This window comes from Urocitellus parryii, chromosome 2, assembly GCF_045843805.1.
Source record: "Urocitellus parryii isolate mUroPar1 chromosome 2, mUroPar1.hap1, whole genome shotgun sequence".
NCBI classification, from domain to species: domain Eukaryota; kingdom Metazoa; phylum Chordata; class Mammalia; order Rodentia; family Sciuridae; genus Urocitellus; species Urocitellus parryii.
The window spans coordinates 189543013-189563378 of NC_135532.1; positions in this window are offsets into that span (position 1 = coordinate 189543013).

The window sequence follows — 20366 nt, forward strand, 5'->3', positions numbered from 1 at the left end:
AAGTAAAAATGACAACAATGCTAAGAATAATTAGAATTGATTGACAACTTAATGAAGGACAAGATTTTTGGTAAATTGTGGCTTCCTCTACAAAATTTAAGTAAATCTACTGAGAATGTGATTTGAAAGTCAGATATAAGACAGAGCATAAAGAAGATTTTAGGTTTGGAAACTATATTTCAGGTTCAAGAAATGTTACAATATAGATTTTTTTAACATACTGAAAATAATAGCCAATATTTGGAGAAAATTGAAAAAAATATTTTGATACAACTAATAAAATCTCTTTTTATCTCTTAAATTCCTGCATTTTAAGACAAAACAAGAACAAAAAGCCATACAATCTTCCAATTCAAAATGAAAGTCATCTTGGGTGACCAGTTTTAGTTTCTTATCCATTTGTAAAGCTCCTTCTTATCAAATTGCCATAATGACTACCTAGCATCAATACCCTTTCTTTAAACATTGTCAGTGTTTACAGCAAAAATCTTTATAGTAGGGGATAAGAAAACCATGACTCTTTGACAAAATTCTGGCCTGCTTCTTATCTTTCTATCACTTACAACTAAGAACAACTTTAACACGTTTTTTTTTTTTCATTTTAAAAAAAAAATTAATTTGTTATATATGACAGCAGAATGCATTACAATTCATATTATACATATAGAGCAAAATTTTTTATATCTTTGGTTGTATACATATTTTTAAATTGTTGAAAGTATAGTATTTCAAAACACCTGACAATTATATGAAATTCAGATTTTTATAATGTCTATGAATAAAGTTTTATTCCGGCACAACCAGAATCAGTATGTGTGTATGAACTATAGCTGCTCTTGTGCTACAAGAGCAAAGAGGATTCGTTTGAAGAATCTGTTTATCCCGTTATAGAAAAAGTAGCAGATTACTTATAAACCATCCAAAATTTATTTCCTTTTTCTTAGATAAAACAGCAAATGTTTTCAGATTATTACTCTCTTTTTCTTTTTAAATTGGGGATTAGCTGTATTTTGTCTTCATAATTTTTCTTAATTGAAATAATTATGGATTGACTCATAATTGTAAGAAATAATGAGATATTTCATGTATAATCTGCCTCATTTCCCCAAGAGATAACCTTTAGCAAAGCTGTAGAAGACCATATAACATGGGGACTGGGGTTGTAGCTCAGTGGTAGAGTGCTTGCCTAACACACACACACACACACACACACACACACACACACACAAATAAATTAAATAAATAAAGGTATTTTTAAAAAATCTTAACATGACAATTAAGACATTAACAATAATACTACCCATTAATCTTGCTCAGAGTTCCATAGTTTTACTTGTGCTCACTGTGTGTGTACACATACATGTGCATGTGTGTGAGTTCTATACTAAAGCTAATGCTTTCACCTATCTGTGAATCTACCACCACAGTCAAAATTCCAACAGATTCTTCTCTTTTATTCCTAAACATTTACAGTCTTTTATTTTTTCTCCTGAGATATAGTTTGAAGATTTCTGTTCCCTTTTCACTTCTGATAGCTTAGCAGTTTATGCATATTTCTTTTAAAAGAGTCTATTTCTACTCATAGTTATGTTATATACAGGAAACTACAATCTTCCAAAAGATTTAGAAATTATTAATGATGAAGTTTAAAGCAAGAAGGAAACTTGTAACTCAGGCACCCTCAAAAAGCAGTATGGTCTTATTTACAGAGAAACAATTATGATGTGTCACAGTAAAACTGAAAATTAATGCAGTAGTTAAACTATAATAGCATAATTAAAATAAGCATCTAATGCATTAAAAGGAAGAATGCAAACAATCCAAATCAGTAAGAGCAATAAAATAACTAGCTACCCAGAATTCAGAAGCAAGGATATTGATATTGGACACACACACACACACACACACACACACACACACACACACACCAGATGTAGAAGGAGACTGGACAGAGAAAGAGAAGAGAAATGGAGAGACAGAGGGGTAGAGGTGAGGGAGATGGGAGGTTGGGGGAGAAAAGAGAGAGAGAGAGAGAGACAGAGAGGAGAAGAAAGGGAAGAGAAGAAAAAATGAAAGAAGAAAAAAAAGAGGGGTTATGTGTTAATAGGAAAGAAGAACTGATATCATAGATATGACATGTAAATAATTGTGCCCAAATAATAAAACAGGACAACTAAAATATAAACAACTGAAGTATTTTATAGACACTTTCCTGTGACAAATAAAGCATGTATCTACAAACTGTATTCATTATTAATAGTATGCCCCAATGGTCATGATAATAAAAGACCTACATGTAGATATATACTAGTAGCATTTTTAGCATCTCTCTAAAAAAAAAAAGAACTCTGAAAGACTTTAGAAATGAAACAAAACAAGTAATTAAATGTCAGAAGAGTCAGGATAAGCTCATATTTTCAAACAAAATGCTATGACTTGGTAACTGTGAGTCAGTTCAGCCATTTACTTAAGAAAATGTGCTATCCATGTGTATTTTCACTGGCAGTTATGGCAGGGGGAGTGTTCAGATGTATATCCTAAGTGACTGAGCAATAATTTAACATAAAAAGAAAAAAATAGATAAAAGAACTGTGTTACCCATTCCCATATGACTTTAGTTTTCTCAATTAATTATTTTGTTTTAATAAACCAAGCCAACAGTTGTGATCTTTGTGCATTACTAGGACTACATTTTTAACAGTCATATCTTATGCAATGTTAATATACAATCGAAATATTTTCTAGGATTCATTCACTTAACAATATCTATTTTACTAAGCAGTCATTGACACTTCTGATTACTTTTTTCTAATCTGTAATTCATTTTAATTCAGTTGATTTATAAACAATTTCATTTAAAAGTGTTTTTACACTTAACAGAAATCTTGTAAAAATAGTAGTTTATACATACTATTTCTGCCTTTATCAAAGATAGAAACACCTTATATAAATGTGGTATGACTATCAAAATACAGAAATTCACACTTACTATTAACTACTATACACTAATACAGAATTTCACTACTAATACAGAAACTCACACTTACTATAAAGTACACATTATTACATTTTCACCAGTTATCCCACTAATGTGTGTTTTGTTCCAAGGTTGGATTCCAGCTCCCACCTGGTATATAGTTATTATTTCTCCTCAGTTTCTTCTAGCTAGTAATGGTTGCAATAGTTCCTTAATCATTTTTTTGTCCTCCACATATTTGGCACTTTTGAAGATTACTGATTAAATATTCTTCTTAATGCCAATAAGTAACTCTTTGAGGTCAATCCGAATGAATACAGAGAAATAGGTATTTAAGTTTGAAAAATATGAAAGTGAGATCCATCTAGTGGACAAAACATTGTATCACACAATAATGAAATGCTGCTTTTGTGCATATTTATAAATATAAATATATATATATATATATATATACATATGTATATATACACACATATACATACACACATATATCATTTAAAATATGCAATGATATATTTTATTCTTTGAATTTTTTCCCAAAATAAAGTTATCATAGCCACACTAATCCACTTTAGCTGTCTTATGAAGCCAAGCACAGATTCAGAAAGCCCTAAACTTGGCTTGAAAATAAAAATCTCAATTCTTACAAAAATTTTAATCTAATATTTACTTATCAGTGTGTTCCTTGTGTCTTCCAGAGGATGAATATTCAGGAGTTTGGAAATTAAACTGAGTAAGGTGCCTGGCAGTTTCATTCTGTAGCCACTGTACTCTCTCTGCCTGCTGACCAGTGCCAAACCAGGAAGGAAAGAGATGAGAGAAATTCAACTTGTTTTCATTCCAGATAATCAGCCTTCTGAAAGAAATGGAACCTCCTCATCTGTTTGATCATGTCATCACTTTTTCTAAGTGTGAAAACTCTACCAGAGCTATGGTGTGTTTCCTTCTTTTGAATGGAATACCTTTTGGTAAACAAGTGGTGAGTCAGGAGAGAAAGGAACATTTGATTCCAATAACACTGGAGTGATTTTTACATTCAGAAGTTATTCAATAGACACAGCACCTGAACTATGGATTAAGAGAAAAGGATCATGAAGCACAGACAAGAGGCAAATAGAATTGGAAGCCATTCAAGTCAAACTCAGAGGAGGAAAAAAAAGAATTTTATGAATTTGTATGGATAGCTAAAATTTCCCCTTCAGCTAAACTATAAAGTGTAACTTCTGGTTTCATTTACATCTATATTTGCAAAAAATAGTTTCTATCATGAAAAACCATTTTTTTCCATTTCAATATAATCTTCAAAATGTAAACTGTTAGATATCTGTAGGATCTTTTAGAATGCACAGCTGGAAAAACAAGGATATTTAAGCCTCAAATGGTTTGGGCCTATTTCAAGGTTTTGTTCTTGGCTTTATTATGCATGGACCAAAAAGTTGCCCTTGGTCTCTAAATTTAGTAATGACAATTTCAAAGACTTAAGTGTTTCATTGATTTATATTAAATGTAGATCTTATTTATTCAAATATATTTAATATTTAGCAACTTTAATAGAGGAGTAGAAATATTTATATTGCTGAATATAAATACTACTTAGTTCCTTTCTTATGAAAGATAAATTCTTGTCCTAAGCCTGTATATAACTTACAATCACATCCTTAAGCACATGTTTTTTTTCTGAAAATTGATAATGTGAAGTTTAATATTCCTCCATGTGTTTAAAAAAGAATGGTTTTATGTATTTAACATGTTTCTTTTGTACTAAGATAGTTTAAAAATAGTTTTTATGCATAATCATTCATATGGTAATAATTTTTAAAATGAGATTATTCTAAGCATGTAAATCAAACCTGGCAGTTGATGTTTGGCACTTGGAGAAGACCCACAAAGTTTTCTTGCAAACTGTGATGAGTAACTGAACCCAAAGCGACCCTGGTACAACTGGATAACAAGTCAAAGATTCAATTACTAGCAGTCATGTTTTCTGATTGCCTGCAAGAAGATGAAAATATATATGCTTGATGTATTCTCATGTACATCCATTTTCTTAGATAGCTTCTTAGTCTTACTCCCAAAAAGTACCATAGGGGAGAAAAAAACAGGTTAAATGTGTCTCTTTAGAATTAGAACATGTGTCCACTGTTAAATATCTCCCTGCTCCTGTCCCATGTTATTCTATGACTAAGATCTGAAATGTGTATGAGATTAACATGTAAAACCCAACTGTTGTGAAATTACTGCTATTAAAATTGTTATATTTAATGGTAAAAAACTACTAAGTGAATCTTTCCTGGAAGTATGTGTTGGAGAATTTGGGAAGAAATGGACACACTGAAATGAGAAATGAGAAAAAGTTAAGGAGATGAATGAGGAGAGGGGATGCCCCCAGATCAAATTCTTCCACTTCTCAATTTGACTTTCAGTAGTCTTGGTGGAAAATTGGCAGTTTTAGACTTCACCACCTGTCTCTGCCTTATATCTCAATTATGGAGTGGGCAATATAAGGTAGTGAGGATATCAACTGTTTTCTTCTCTCCTCCCTACCTAGACTCACAATTCTCCTTCTTCCCTGCGTTAGCAGATAGACTGTGATGTTCCTTTAGTCCTGGTGGGAGCACCAGAAAAGATACACAAGGATTACAATATCTACAATTAAAACTATAACAATTTTCAAAAGTAAAAATAATAGAATTTCACTGTGGTTTTGATTTTCAGATACTTAGGCCTTTAGGAAATGAAGAGGATTTGAAATATAATATAACCTTCATGATTGGAGGGAAGAGAGACAGAGAAGATAATATGAGAATAGAGAAGATGGGAGGAGTGTAGGGATAGGAGAGAAAGGGAGACTGTGAACCTCATGTTTCTAGTTATAGTTCTGGAAGATTTAACTTTAAGCATAGAAGCCATAGCTATCATTGCAGTGATTCTTGTGGCCCAATAAAGTCATGAAAGCATCATGATAACAGCAAATAACCAACCCAATGAAATGGTTCAAAAGAGTAGGGTTTTCAGTGCTGAGCTAAATGATCTGATGACTAAGAACCACACAGAACAATGCAAAGATGAAGAGTCAATGATGAGGTTCCCAATCCATAACCACTTGGTAATTATTTAAGTCTCCCACACCTAAACACAGCCTTAGAAAAAGGGGCAGGAAGCCTAAATTGATATACAAAAAGTTTTTGCTACACTGACAAGATGAGAGCTCAAAATAAAGTTGATTTGTATTACAAAAAGAAAAGTCTGCTTCTTTCACATCATTTCTTGGGTTCATACCTGCTATGAACACCCATGTAACAAATACCTTGCAGTAGGGAAAGCTTTATACTATTTGTAAAGGGGGTAACACTTGAGTAAATGAGAAAGATGAGAAAAGAACTGTGTGAATAATGGGATGGTACATTTAGAACAAAGGAGAAGATATGCAAAGTTCTAAAAAGCTAAAAGAAAACTGGGTAAGATCAAGAGATAACACACAGTGGTCAGGCACCTAAGGATATGGGGACAGAGAGCCATGGTACTGAGAAAGAGACATAGTGGAACATTAAAGTCCGTGCTAGGAAATGTTGGTTTTGTCTTATAGTTGATAAAGATCTATCAAAATATTTTATAAGGGAGTGACAGGAACAAATGTGAATTATACAGTACAATTCGGGCAGAGTAGACTGTGTATGTATTTACAAGCTGGGGATGATAGAAGCAGATAGACTTGTTAGGATCTTTATGGGAAATTATCAGGGCTTAAAGCATGGGGGTAAAAATGGAAGGCAGATTGTGATTTCCTTGGCATGCACAATGGGTGGGACTTGGCCAATCATACATTAGTTATGAGGGAGAGGTTGGTGATAGCTCCCAGTTTCTGAGTGGAATGTTAGTGTCATTAATCAAGCAAGATAAGGACTATGGCTGTTTGGCTATTGGAAAGAGGTGTTTGGTCTCTGGAGAGATTTGTGGGTCAAAAGTGGATTAGGGAAAATTCCATAACCTGAAAACATAGTTTGGGTAAAATTTTTTAGACTTTCCCATCCCTAGCCTCCTTATCTGTCATCATCCTTCTTCACCTTTAAATCAAGCAAGAAAATCCAATATTTTCTGTGCTTTTTAGGTTTGACTTCAGCTTTGATTATGACTCTACATTTGGTCTTAATCCGTTTTGTATTCCTCTGTACTTCCATTGATAAAAAGTTGGAATTTTGAAAATAATCTCCCAACTCCTGTCTCAGAATGACTTAAAATGAAGTTGTCCTGCTCTGTGATAGGAAATAGGCCATGAATCATCCCAATAAAACAAAATATTATAGAGTAGTGGGCAATGTATTTTCACACACCTTGTCAACAGACCAAGTGGGCTTCATTCATCAATTGAGCAGGTGGTAGCTATGTAGGCACTAGCTACATAGGTATTATCATTTAACTGTCAGATGTGCCAATATTTATTTTTAAAAATTATAATAATGGATAATTTATATAAAGGTTTCAGGGGATAATTATTTTAGGCTCACTTTGTGAGAATATATATATATATATTTTCTAATTTAATCCTTGCCTCAATCCTATCTTATGGTTACAAATATTTATCCCCATTCCACAGAGAAAATTCAGATTGCCCAATGTCATATAGAGAGGTGGATTCAAACCTAACTAGTCAATCTCCAGACATCTCTTATTCAATAGTGAGAACTAATTGCTTTAGTTTCCTATTGCTATTCTAAAAATATTACCACAAATGTAGTGTCCTAAAACAATGAAAATTCATCATTATCTCACAGTTCTGGTTGTAAAATCCTGAAAGGTTCTGGGGTTGTGGCTCACTAGTAGAGAATCTGCCTGGCACATGTGAGGCACTGCGTTCGATCCTCAGTACAACATATAAATGAATAAATAAAATAAAGGTATTATGTCCATACAACTAAATATATATACATATATTATTAAAAAAAAAACCCTGGAAGGGTGTTATGGGGCTAAAAGCAAGGCTGTATTCATTCTGAAGTATCTTGAGAAGAATGTTTCTAGAGGCAATCTGCCTTCTCTAGTTTGTAGCCTCTTCAGGGTGGTGCCTTCAAATATCTGACTCTGCTTCCATCACCACTGATGGAATCCTACTGAACCCTTCTTAGAAGGATACTTGTGATTAAATTGGGCTCACCCATATAATTGAAGATAATCTCTGTACATCAAGATACTTAACTTAATCCTGTCTGCAAAGTCCCTTTTGCTTTATAAGGTAAAATATTGGTAGGATTCAGTGACTAGGAAAGGGCAATTTGAGGCTAATATTCTGTTCTACCCTACTCTTGATATTTTCATAGATGTCGGAGATATCTTCTGCTTAGGAAACCTCAATTTTAGCCTTCTACTTTTGTACAATTATCCTTTAAAAATAACATCTTCATCCACATTTATACCATGTCACACACACACAGACATTTGTTTAATTATCCACTATACGTTTCCAGTGTGGAAAAAGAAGGTTGCAATACGCACATGAAATAATGAGACTTCGTGCCCCAAGACCTACGATTTTGCCTAAAGACCCAAAGAACACGAGAAAATTCAGTCAACAGCCAGTGTGGAAGACCAACTTCTTGAGTTGTTTATCTGCATATATTTATGACACCAGATCCCTGGTAGATGCTTTAATTTATTGATTTGGCACTATCGCGCTGTTCCAAAAGTTAAAGTGATGGATATACACTGATATTGGTCAGAATGATAATGCTAAGTTTTGCTGATATCAATATAGTCTCACTAAAGATGTAGGACGATTCCAAATGAGGAATGACCAGAGTTGATCATGTTTTATTCCAGAATCCATATGCTTGAGTCAAGGTTAAAAAGATATATCAGGAATCACCCCCATAATCTCTACAGGTGACATGAAATTGTGTCTAGTTAAGAAATTGTTGGCAAGACAGTAAGGTCTTAGATTCTATTGATTTTTGTTTCATAATAGATAGTATATAGTTGTAATTTCCTTTAATAAATCCCTCATTGTATTACTGTATGTCTAGGTAGAACACAGCATATAATTATACACTAATTATATGCTGTGTTCTACCTAGACATACAATTATACACTTAAATAAATTGATAACTGTTGAATGTTTTATTAAGGATTGATTTAAATATTGTTTTGGGGGAATATTTACAGAAGATTCAAGCACAAGATCCTTTGACTTCATTACATAAAAAGGATGAAATGAATTACCTTTGATTCATTATTTTGGTGAAAGGTTTATGGCTTTCTTCGTCCTTTTCATTTCTCTGATACACACACTACTTTTTCAGAAATACACGGAAACAACCTCTGTTTGTGTGTGTGTGTGTGCGTGTGTATGTGTGTATGTGTCTCAGTACTATTTAAATAAAAATAAGGAGTTGTTGTAAATAAACGTATTTTATTCATGTCCATTAATCTGGCAAATTGGTACAATTCCATGTTATTTTTAACTATCCCTCCTAAAATCTACTTATCTATTTTAAAATATTTAGAAAATCATTCTTTTTTAAAATGATTGACAATTCTTGTACATATTCAATTGCTAAACACTTGAAAAAACAAAACATCACATTTGAAACTGCAGTATTGCTGTGTTGAAGCCAGTTTTACATATTCATAGGGAAAACAAGCAGTGCCTATTAACTTAAAGAAGGCCAACTTCTGAACTTCCTTTAGATATAAAACCATTGAGAAACAGAAAAAAAAAATATTTTCTGTTTTCTCCAATCTTCTGTGGTTTAAAGATACATCTTACATCCAGTTCAGGAACATCTTTTAAGTTACTTTGTTTTAAGACGAAGAATGTTCTGGAGACTCTATTGACTCTGGATTTAATGAAAAAGGCATGTTGTTGACTGTTGAGATTGGCAAATACAACAGTCTTAGTTCTTGCTCTGCTTCTAAAAGGTAAGAAAACCTGCTCTAGAAATGTGGCATATCTAATTTTGCTGAAAAGGTGACCTAGGAGCTCCTGGACTTCTATTAACTTCCTCACCCAACATACCCACATCAAAATGTGTGACAGAACAGCTGTGGGCATCGAAAATTAGTTCCTGTGTGCCCAGAATCTTGTTAAACGCTGTGGACTGAGTTTCTGAGCAGAGAAATAAGTGGCATTGAAAATATGCTCTTGGGAAAAACTTGGAGGAGTGGGGTTAGGGAGGAAACCCTTGGAACTATTGGAAAATCATTTGCTCCGAGCAGAGTGAAACCTTAGATGTGTTCTGGATTTATGGTCTAAGTGGGAGGAGAGCAGGAGGAAGATTTGAGGTTTTGTTTTGTTTTATTGTAAATACGAGGAATTTCTCATGGCAAAACTGGGTTACAACTGGCACTAAAAAGAACTGAACTTGAGCATCAAAAAACTGGATTTGAACACATCTGAAATTAGATGAGTTATAACCTGGAGTACATTTCTTCACCATCATTGTGTGTAACTCTTATTCTTTACAATCCTACATCTAGATGAGTTTCTTTGGAAAAGCACCTGAAAGCCCCTCAGGATGCCTACCTCTTTGTGAATAAGTGGCTGGCACTGCCAATCAATGGTCATCAAATTCCCCATTATCAAATAACAAGATGAAAACTGATATGGTCTAAATCTCTTCACAAAGTGCTTGATGGGAATAGGAATACATATCAAGGAATCCTAAAATCCTACTTAGCAGCTGGACAGAGGATGCATGTTCTTTCAGTCATTCAGTAATGCGTTTCTCAAATATTCATTAATACCTACTATGTGACAGACGTTTTAATAACAGTAGAGATATATCATTGGCCCCCTCCCACAAACAAAGAGCTCCTCTCATTTACTAGAAAAAGTTTTCATGACATTAATATACTTTGGCAGGGCCTCTGAGAAGAGGTTTTTGCAACACTCTGTAGGTAGCCTTGCTGCAGTCCCAATTTAGGCTGCACAATTAAAGACACCATTCTCATCTTGAGGAGCTACTTGAATACTTTTGTGCCAAATACCAAGTACAATAAACATTGCAATAATTTAAAAGTACACACCTGTTAAAACCATTTGTATACATTTTCCTAAAGAAATTCTGCACTTAAATAATCTGAGATTCTTCATTTTTCTTACCTGCAATTCTCAGCATGTTGCTGTGGATTTTTGCTAGTTCGTTTAGAGCAAAGAAATGTTCTTCCTTACATGACTTGTGGAAGTCCTGTTAGAACCCTAGTTTGTCAGCTGGTGCATTCAACCTGGAACTGGGTCCCATTTTAAAAGGAACTGGACTTTGTATATCTAACATGGATACAAAGATACCCAGGTACTGTCACACTGGCAAATACTCCTGCAACACCATGAAAAGATAAAATAACAGCACACAACTGTGTATTATTAGAGGAGATATATGTAGTGACAATAAATGCATGTGTTGTCTGGCTCCTTTACCCTTTTGCTTGAGCTCTGTAAGCCTAGTTTTGCTAATCATTTTGGGCTTAGGAGGAAATTTAGTCCAGCCACAGGTTTCTGGATAGTCTTGCATCCCAAGGAGTTGCCTTTGCTCTGCTATCCTCATTTAGCATTACCCAGGAGGGATTTCAAAGTTCTGCTTGTTACTTTTTTGGCTCATCGCAGAACTTTATAAGCAATAGCAAAATCCTTGAGCCAAGAAGCCTAGCCTACAAGAAAGGTCAGCTCCAGGAGGGGTGTGGTACTTGGTGTGTAAGTCTTTATAGTCCACAAGCGGAATGGCCAACACCAGGAGGTGAAGAATAAGTGTGGCTCTGTGCAGATTCTTTTCCCATAGCATGATCTGGTCAAACTATCCCCTGGTCTCCACAAAGATGCTGTAAGAGCTCTGGCAGCGGGAGTGGGTGTTTTAAGGAAATGGATCTCATACGGAAAATAAATCTGAAGAATATGTGTCTAAAAACATTGTATACAGAATAAATTATAGTCAATCTTTATATTTTCTTTAAAGCTAACCAATATCAGGAATATCTTAAACTTGAAAGTAAAGATGAATATAATCTTTGTGGATGGACATGGAATAGTGAAAAGAATGAAAGGAAAGGGGGAGGGAAGGTAGGATATCATAAAGATAAGGGGAAGATCAGTAATGTAGAAGAAGGAGATCCATAGGCACAGAGGAGGGATGGATAAGGGGAGGAAATGTAAATTTAATTCTTTAAAACTCATGTGCATATATAAATATAATGCAGGGAATTTCACCTTTATGCATAGATAAAATTAGTAATCAAATATAAATAAATAGATGAATGAAAGGAAGTCTAGTGGAGTAGAAGAGAGAGAAATGTAAGGGGAGGATGGGAGAGAAAGGGGGAGGGAAAAGTATTGAATCATAAACTGAAATCAAATTCCATGCATGAATAAGTTTGTCTGGATCAACCTATCTACGATGTATAACTATAAAACTCTAGTTAAGAAAAAGATAGAAAAAGAATGAGTAGCTTTTCATTAGAGGCATATATGAATTTTTTTCATAATGATGTACCATCTTAGGTCATAGCAATTTTATCTATCAAAATTATGGAAATTGATCAAAGTATTTTATTAAATAGTTAAATCATAAAATTTTAGAAGATGTTAGAGGTAAAATTAGCATGTCAGGAGATAGAATTCATAATTGCTATTGCTTATAGAACTTACCTAATATGCCATGTAGACTTCTTTATTCTATCATTGACCCATTGGATTTATTAAACATTTATTAACTCATTGACTCTACAAATATTATTCAAGTCTTTCTCTGTGAAAGGCAGAGAAAGCACTGAGGCTACAGAGGAAGCAGAGGAAAATGCCTTTATGTAATGAGTAGTTCTGGAATTAAATGCCAGTTCCCATTTATCTCTCATAACAAATGCATGAGGGCTGGGGATGTGGCTCAAGCGGTGGCGCGCTCGCCTGGCATGCGTGCGGCCCGGGTTCGATCCTCAGCACCGCATACCAACAGGGATGTTGTGTCCGCCGAGAACTGAAAAATGAATATTAAAAATTTTCTCTCTCTCTCTCTCTCTCTCTCTCCTCTCTCACTCTCTCTTTAAAAAAACAAAAAAACAAAAAAACAAAAAAAAAACCCAAATGCATGAGGCAGATCACTGTCAGTACTCACGCTTGGAAATGTAGAACGATGAGGCTTTGAGAAAGGATACACAATTCTCCAAGGATACCCAATTGATTGGCTGACCCTTAGGATTTTTTACTCAGTTTATCAGATCAAAAGGCTGTCCTTATGGTCTTAAAATCCTTAAAGCTCAGTAAATGAGTCCAAGTTTATAATTAAAATAAGAGTGCTTTATTACCATTTAGTTTGAAGAAATACAGGGATTTGAAATGTCTTGGGTAAGTATTGACAGTTAAAAAGTAGTAATTTCATTCTTGACTATATAGCATCTATCTCAGAATAAGTAAAAGTTATACCAACTGTGATAAGCAAGGATCTGATTTCATTGATAAAGCAATAAAGCATTTTTCTGAGAATAAATAAATTTATTGATTTATTTGTTTCAAACAAAATTTAAATAAATTTAAAATCTATTTGGTATTAAATAAATTTCTGAATAAAATTGGAAAATATAAGCAACATTTTATTGTTTAGTTTATTCTATAATTTATCTTTAAAATTAGAAACATATGGATGTCTGAATATTTTTAAATTTTTGTTGGGATGTTTTACACTTTTTTCTTTTTTGGTGATAGTTTCAACATTAAAAATATATATTTTCAAAATTTTGCTAATATTTAAAACATTACCATGTTACCCATTAAATTGTGAAAATATAGTCACAATAAAAAAATTAGCCATATTTCATGGAAAGAAGAATAATTTGGAAAATAATATACACAAACCCTGCATTTTTAGTAAAATTGAGTCCATGTGCAATCCTGTTTTCCAAAATATGGAAACTGGACCATCTTTTCTGGATACAAATTAAATGCAGAAGAGGAAAATAGTTCCTGTTCTACCCCCATTTCTCTTTATGGTTTGTATCAACCTAATTTTAAAGTCTTTTTATTTTATTGTACTTGCTTACTAACATTAAATAGAAGCACATTTATGTTTCAAGTGTTGGTGATACTTTTAAAATAACCCTTATATAAAACACATTATAATAATCGATTTTTGGAAACCATTCTTTTATGGTATAGCATTACTCTTGTAATTGAAATATGTATCTTCTCTTAAATAAAATAGAATCATGAAATATGTGTTGAACTTAGGAAAGGCTATACTAGACTATGGTAACAAAACAACCCCAAATCTGAGAAATAAATGTTTTTCACTCATGTTTTGTCCAGTACAGGTCATCGTGGCACACTTAATGCCTCACATCTCTCACGTAGGGAGAGAGGGAGGTAGAAGGAAGGGGAGGGCCCTGCAGGGTCTTACATGGAAAAGGGGGTACATGTCAGTGCCACTAAGATTCCATGACTGTACCATACTTCAATCTAACATGGGTCTGATAGGGGAGAACCAGAATATATTTGAACAACTTTAACCATGATCACAGGAAGAATCTTTGAAGTCATCTAGTTTATACCCATTTTAAAGAGGTAGCAACTAATTCCTAGCAAAAAGAATGTCTGCACAAAAACACACAAGTCATTAATTTGAAATAATGCTCATCACCGAAGTTTCTTTTATTATTATTATATTTAGTTATTATATTTATATTATATTATTATTTAGTTATTTACTAAAGATGGATATTAATTAGTTCCTATGTGCCGGCTCTACTTAGGGTCTTGGAAGTTCAAGGGAACAAGAGGCTCACAAGGAGCTGAAGGGTACTGACATCTCAAGTGAAACAGCATGAGGTCAGAAAACGGGAAACCGTGCACTACATATGAATTCCAAGGAGATGTTCACAGAAGAGATGACTTCAGAGTTTCATATTGGATGAAAAATGAGGGCTCACAAGAAAAACAGGGGAGGAAAAAAGAACCTTTAGGTGATCAGAAGAGAATCCAAAGAGAGGAAAAAAATGTCAGTGTGTTTTCCTTGAACCATAAATAATGTAGTATAGGTGAGTCTCTGATTTGCTAGAAAATTAAAAAAAAAAAAAAAAACTTAATGTGAGGGAAACACTAAAGAGTTTGGGTATATTGGGTGATGTCTTGGTAGGGAGGGGGTCTTCTTTCTTCCAATTCAACAGTATTTCAAAATGCCAGTATGTCAATTAATGACTCAGTTCTTCCCAAGGATATTTCATGGAGTGTGTTCAGAGGTTGTTTGCCTATGCTAGGGACAGGAAAGGTGGGGCTGAATCCATCTTCTGTGACTAGATTTTCTGGTGCTTCACTGCCTGGAAGAATTAATAAATGATTCAGAAGATCAACAAAGATAGATCCAGATTCACAGTCCCCAAACAGGATTCCCAAACAGAGTGGGAATGGACACCCCTGAGGTCACATGTCGGGCTTTGCAGGCTCTGCTGCATTCCACAGTCTGCTGCATTCCACAGTGGGACAACAGCCACGTGTGCACTTAATATGTACCTAGGAGGTTTCCCTCTGCAACTGCAGCCCTGCCTGATGACAACAGGGGAGTAGGGCTTGGTTTTTCTTAGCAGGGCCTGAGCCCAGCTGGATTAATGAATTTAGTAGCCGGATGAAAGAGGCTTCTTCATTTCATCCAGTATTTCACCCAGCGCCCATGTCCAGAGGGTGTTATTGATTCTCTTGACAAACAGCAAAAATGGGCATACAGAAAACTGTTAACATCAGAGAAGCAGGAAAACCAGAGTATAGTCTCAGGGAATCTGACCCTCTATGGTCATCAATATTCAGAAAAATGCGGCCGATTTGTTTTCTTTTACACCTGAAACTTTTCTTATGGCAGACAATTTTATGCATTAGATGATAAACTATTAACAAGTGTATCTGAAACTTAAGCTAAATAAAGCAAGGAAGCAAGCAAGCAAGCAAGAAACCTTTCCATAGCAGCCCAAACACCCTGGACTACAACAAATTGTAATTCTGACCATAGGCAAAACATGTTGCTTAGAAACCTACAGCACAGAGGTTGCCCAGCAACTTGAGATCCCAACAGTTGCCCTTGTGAAAAAACTGACATGGGTGACCATAGCATTTAAAAAATATAGAGATAGAAGTCCTCTGTAGAGAATAATAAAAGTAATATAAATAGGTCTAAACAATTAATTTTTGTTTGATGTTTGAAAAACTTCATGTAATCTAAAGACCTGACTTTTCTTGTCAAAATTTACACTAAGATCAAAATTTATACTGTTTATGTGAGCCATACCCCATGTGCCATGGCTTCCTGATTGGTCAAAAAAATGTTCAGTCATGATGTTAAGGGTCAAGTTAATGCTATGCCTAAATATATTTTATTGATCTTAAACATAAACTCATTATATTATATACTATCACATGTGTGGTATTTCTCATTGAGAATAAGTTTATCCCAGATGTAATAATCTCAGAATATTACATTATTATATTATTATTATGTAGGGTGAGGTTATCTTTTAGCCAGAATATTTCTGTAGTCCATCTGTTTCATGGTGACATACCAGTTCATACTCATACTAACAGCAGAGAACACTTTCTGAAATGCTAATCTGATCCTGTCACTTTGCTACTCAGAAACTGCTATTGGATCATAAATAAAAACATATTGATATCTAAACTGTTCAGTATGGTGATAAAATGCAACTATGACTTCCCTATAAACCATCCTCTTTTCAATGTTTTCTGAATATGCAATGCCTTTTTAAAAGTCCTTCTATAACCTTGGAATATACATTCTATTCTCTCAATTTGATGAGAATCTACTCACACTTAAAGATCTACCTAAAATATCTTTCCTTTGGGGAAACTCTTTCTGATTTTCCCCCAGAAAATGTAGTTATTATTATCACAAACTTGAAGGCCCAGATCTGGCCCAAAAGAGGAACCTAAGAAATTTTGTAAACATATGAAGTAGTATCCTTTTCTATCACATATTTGACTTTCAGATATAAGTAATTTCTGATCATAATGTAATTTTATCAAAAGTGAGTTTCAGTCTTCAATTGTTATAGTGAGAATCTTGGTGTCACTATATCTTTTCCTAATTCATATTTTAAGGTTTTTGGTTAGAGTCCTAAAGATATTATGACCTATAAATCATAAATTAATGACAATACACATTTCAGAATAGAAATTTCTTTCCTTAAGTAGCATTTTGGTTTAATCCAAGTATAATATGAGTTGTTCCAATTCTCGTGCAATTATCTACATGACAGGTTAATTCAATAGACATACATAAGGAATCCATTTGTATTTATAAAGAATACTGATACTGAAATATCAGACCATGTGGATTACCTGGTGATCCTGTGTTTTCAGAGTTCCAAGACGTACCAAATTCTCCACCCAGCCTATCAAAGACTGATGTAGAAACACCACAACTTATTTTAGAGTTGTAAAAATGAAAATATATAATTAGTTATTGAGATGAGTCTTTTCATTGAATATGCAAACTGCATAAATATAATGACCTGGTTGTGTCATCTTGCTCAAAACTATTCCTCTGCTTTACCTGAAGTTTGAAACATATTAGTTTCTTAACAAATACTATTGAAGAGATGAATGCCAGTATTGTTTATATTTCAATTGTAAAAGACATTTAGCACAGAATATTACCATAAAGGGCTTTGTGGGTATTTATTTTAATGAAAAATTTATTACTTAACAGCCACAGTGCAACCATCTTAAACACTGTAGATTTTCCCACAGAAGACAGTTTCAACTAGTTATTATTTGTCAAGAACAATGTTTATAACAAAGTTTGAACCAATATGGAGATATAATTGCAATCACCATACAAATATACTTGTGAATCTATAATCAATTCACAGACCATGAAAATTTCCAGAGATTATTTTGTGTTAAAATAACTGATACTTAGAGTACTGATACAGTTTTTGTTTTTTGTAAATTCAGACTCATGAAATTATACCTATCTGTGAAGGATTGGTGGAAGTTTAAATATGAGGAATAATAACATATCTACAATTCTGCTAGGAAGAAAAGTTAGATATTTGTGCCTTATGATAACAATGTATTATATATCTCTGGGGAGGAGGAAAGAGAGAGATCTAAGTATGGATGGGAAATATTTCATGAGTCTGAAGAAAGGTAAAACTATGTTAGGGATGGTAGAATGACATTTAACATGGAAGAAAGAATATTAATATATTTTTAATTGGAAAGAACTGAGGTTCTACCTACTGCAAAAACCTGTAATAACACTTTTAGCAGAATAATAGAAAATATTCGCTCTGATTATCTTTTCTAAGTCAAGGAAGCATTTTATTTTAGAATAGTATACTTTGACAATCTAGTGATTAAAGAGTAGCAAATTATAAGAAATGGTGAGATGTGGGCAGAGTCAGCAATATCTGCCACTCTATTTTTCATTGATATGTTGGGGTTTAATAGCTTTCTTGAAATGTATTTTGAAAGCTAAAAGAAAAATTACCTGCATTAGAGGCAGTTTATTAATAAGTAAATGGAGAAGTGTATTAGAGTATAATCCCAACAGGAAAGAGAGAGAAAGCATTAAATTTTTATGTTTATGAAGGCATACAATTTACATTTTTTCTATCAGCAAATGATGATGATGATGATGATGATAAAACAATATTTTAACTGCTTACCCTCTATTATGCTCTCCATGTATTATTTATTTAATATTTATGAAAACGCTAGGAAGGGGGTGCTATTATCATCATGTGTTTTCAAATGAACAAATTAAGGGTTGAGTTACAGCTGATGAAGAGTTAGGTTTTGAACTCCAGCAGGTCTGACTTAAGAGCTTGCACTATTGCCACCACATCAGGAAGAGGGGCAGCCAACTGAGTGATTTTAGGGGAGTGATGTGAAGAGGGTGAGAAAGAGTAAGGGAACTAGGTTGGAGGAATCAGAGAGAGAGCTTGACTAGACTCAGTGTGGGATGTAGACATTTTAATCTGTGTCTAAGACCCACAGCTTGATGAAAGTCATGCAGTGATGAAGGAGAAGTTTACTTTGCATGAAACCCGAGGAGCAACATTTTCCTTGAACAAAACTTGTAGAGGAATGATGAAATGCACAACACCCTGACGGCCCAAACTCTTTGACAGATGATCTACCTTAAAATTTCCTCCTTACTGTCTTTGAAACTGATATTTAAACTCTGCACAAGAATCACTTCGTCTATCACTGTGTTCAGGTTGCCCTTTGCATGGAGTTTGGGAATTATTTTAAGTCACATAAAAATGCCATTTAAAAGAGAAGGAAATTAGAAATAATACTTGCAAAAAAGATTGAAAGAAATAAAATTTTACCCATTCATCGAATATTTACAACATTAGAATGGAAAGCCTATAATGGAAAGTGGGTGGCCTATTAACTTTAAAAGTTACTATTGAAATAAAATGGCAAATATAGTGGGAATCTTCATAAAACCTCAAAGAAAACTTGATCTTGAGGACCTTTTTTTTGTCACCAGGGAGGAATCTATTCCATTGAACTAAGGAAATGAAAACTTTATCTATATATTTTTTTCTATGTCATAGAAGGATCAGAAAGTTATAACTTACAGACATTGATACTGTAACACATCCATGTCAATTCGGAGTCCATATAGTGGCCAAATGACTTGGGATCCCCTAGAGGGTGTCAGAAATCCATTTGCAGTTTCACAAATGCAATACAGAGTTTTACAGTGGGATCTTCGGCTTACTACAGTTAAAAAATACTCAAAGCCATTAATGACAAAAAACCTCTCTGTTGACTCTGTGATTGCCTTGGGTGCACACAGTAGCTTAGATAGTGTTAGATGAAGCTATATTTTATAATTTTAGGGAGTTCAGGCTCTAACTTCTTATACACTTGAGACATCAGAGTTTCCACTTGATAGTTAAATAACTGATCATGTTGTCTTTTCTTTTTTAAATTTCTAAAAATTTGTTTTAATTAATTATGCATGACAGAATGTATTTATGCACTTTGATGTATCATACTTAGATGGGATATCATTTCTTATTTTTCTGGTTGTACATGTTGTAGAATCACATTGGTCATGCAGTCATATATATATATATATATATATATATATATAGTGAAAATTCTACTATCATTCTACTATCCTTCTTATCCCCATATCTATCCCCTCCTCTCCCCTCCCTTCACTTCCTTCTACCTAGTCTAAGGTAAATATATTCTTCTGTAGTGCCCCCCTCATCCTGTTATCATGATTTATCATCCACATATTAGAGAAAACATTCAGGCTTTGTTTTGGGGGGATTGACTTATTTCACTTAGCATGATATTCTACAGTTCCATCCATTTACCTGCAAATGCCATAATTTCATTCTTCTTTAAAGCTGAGTAATATTCCATTGTGTATATATACC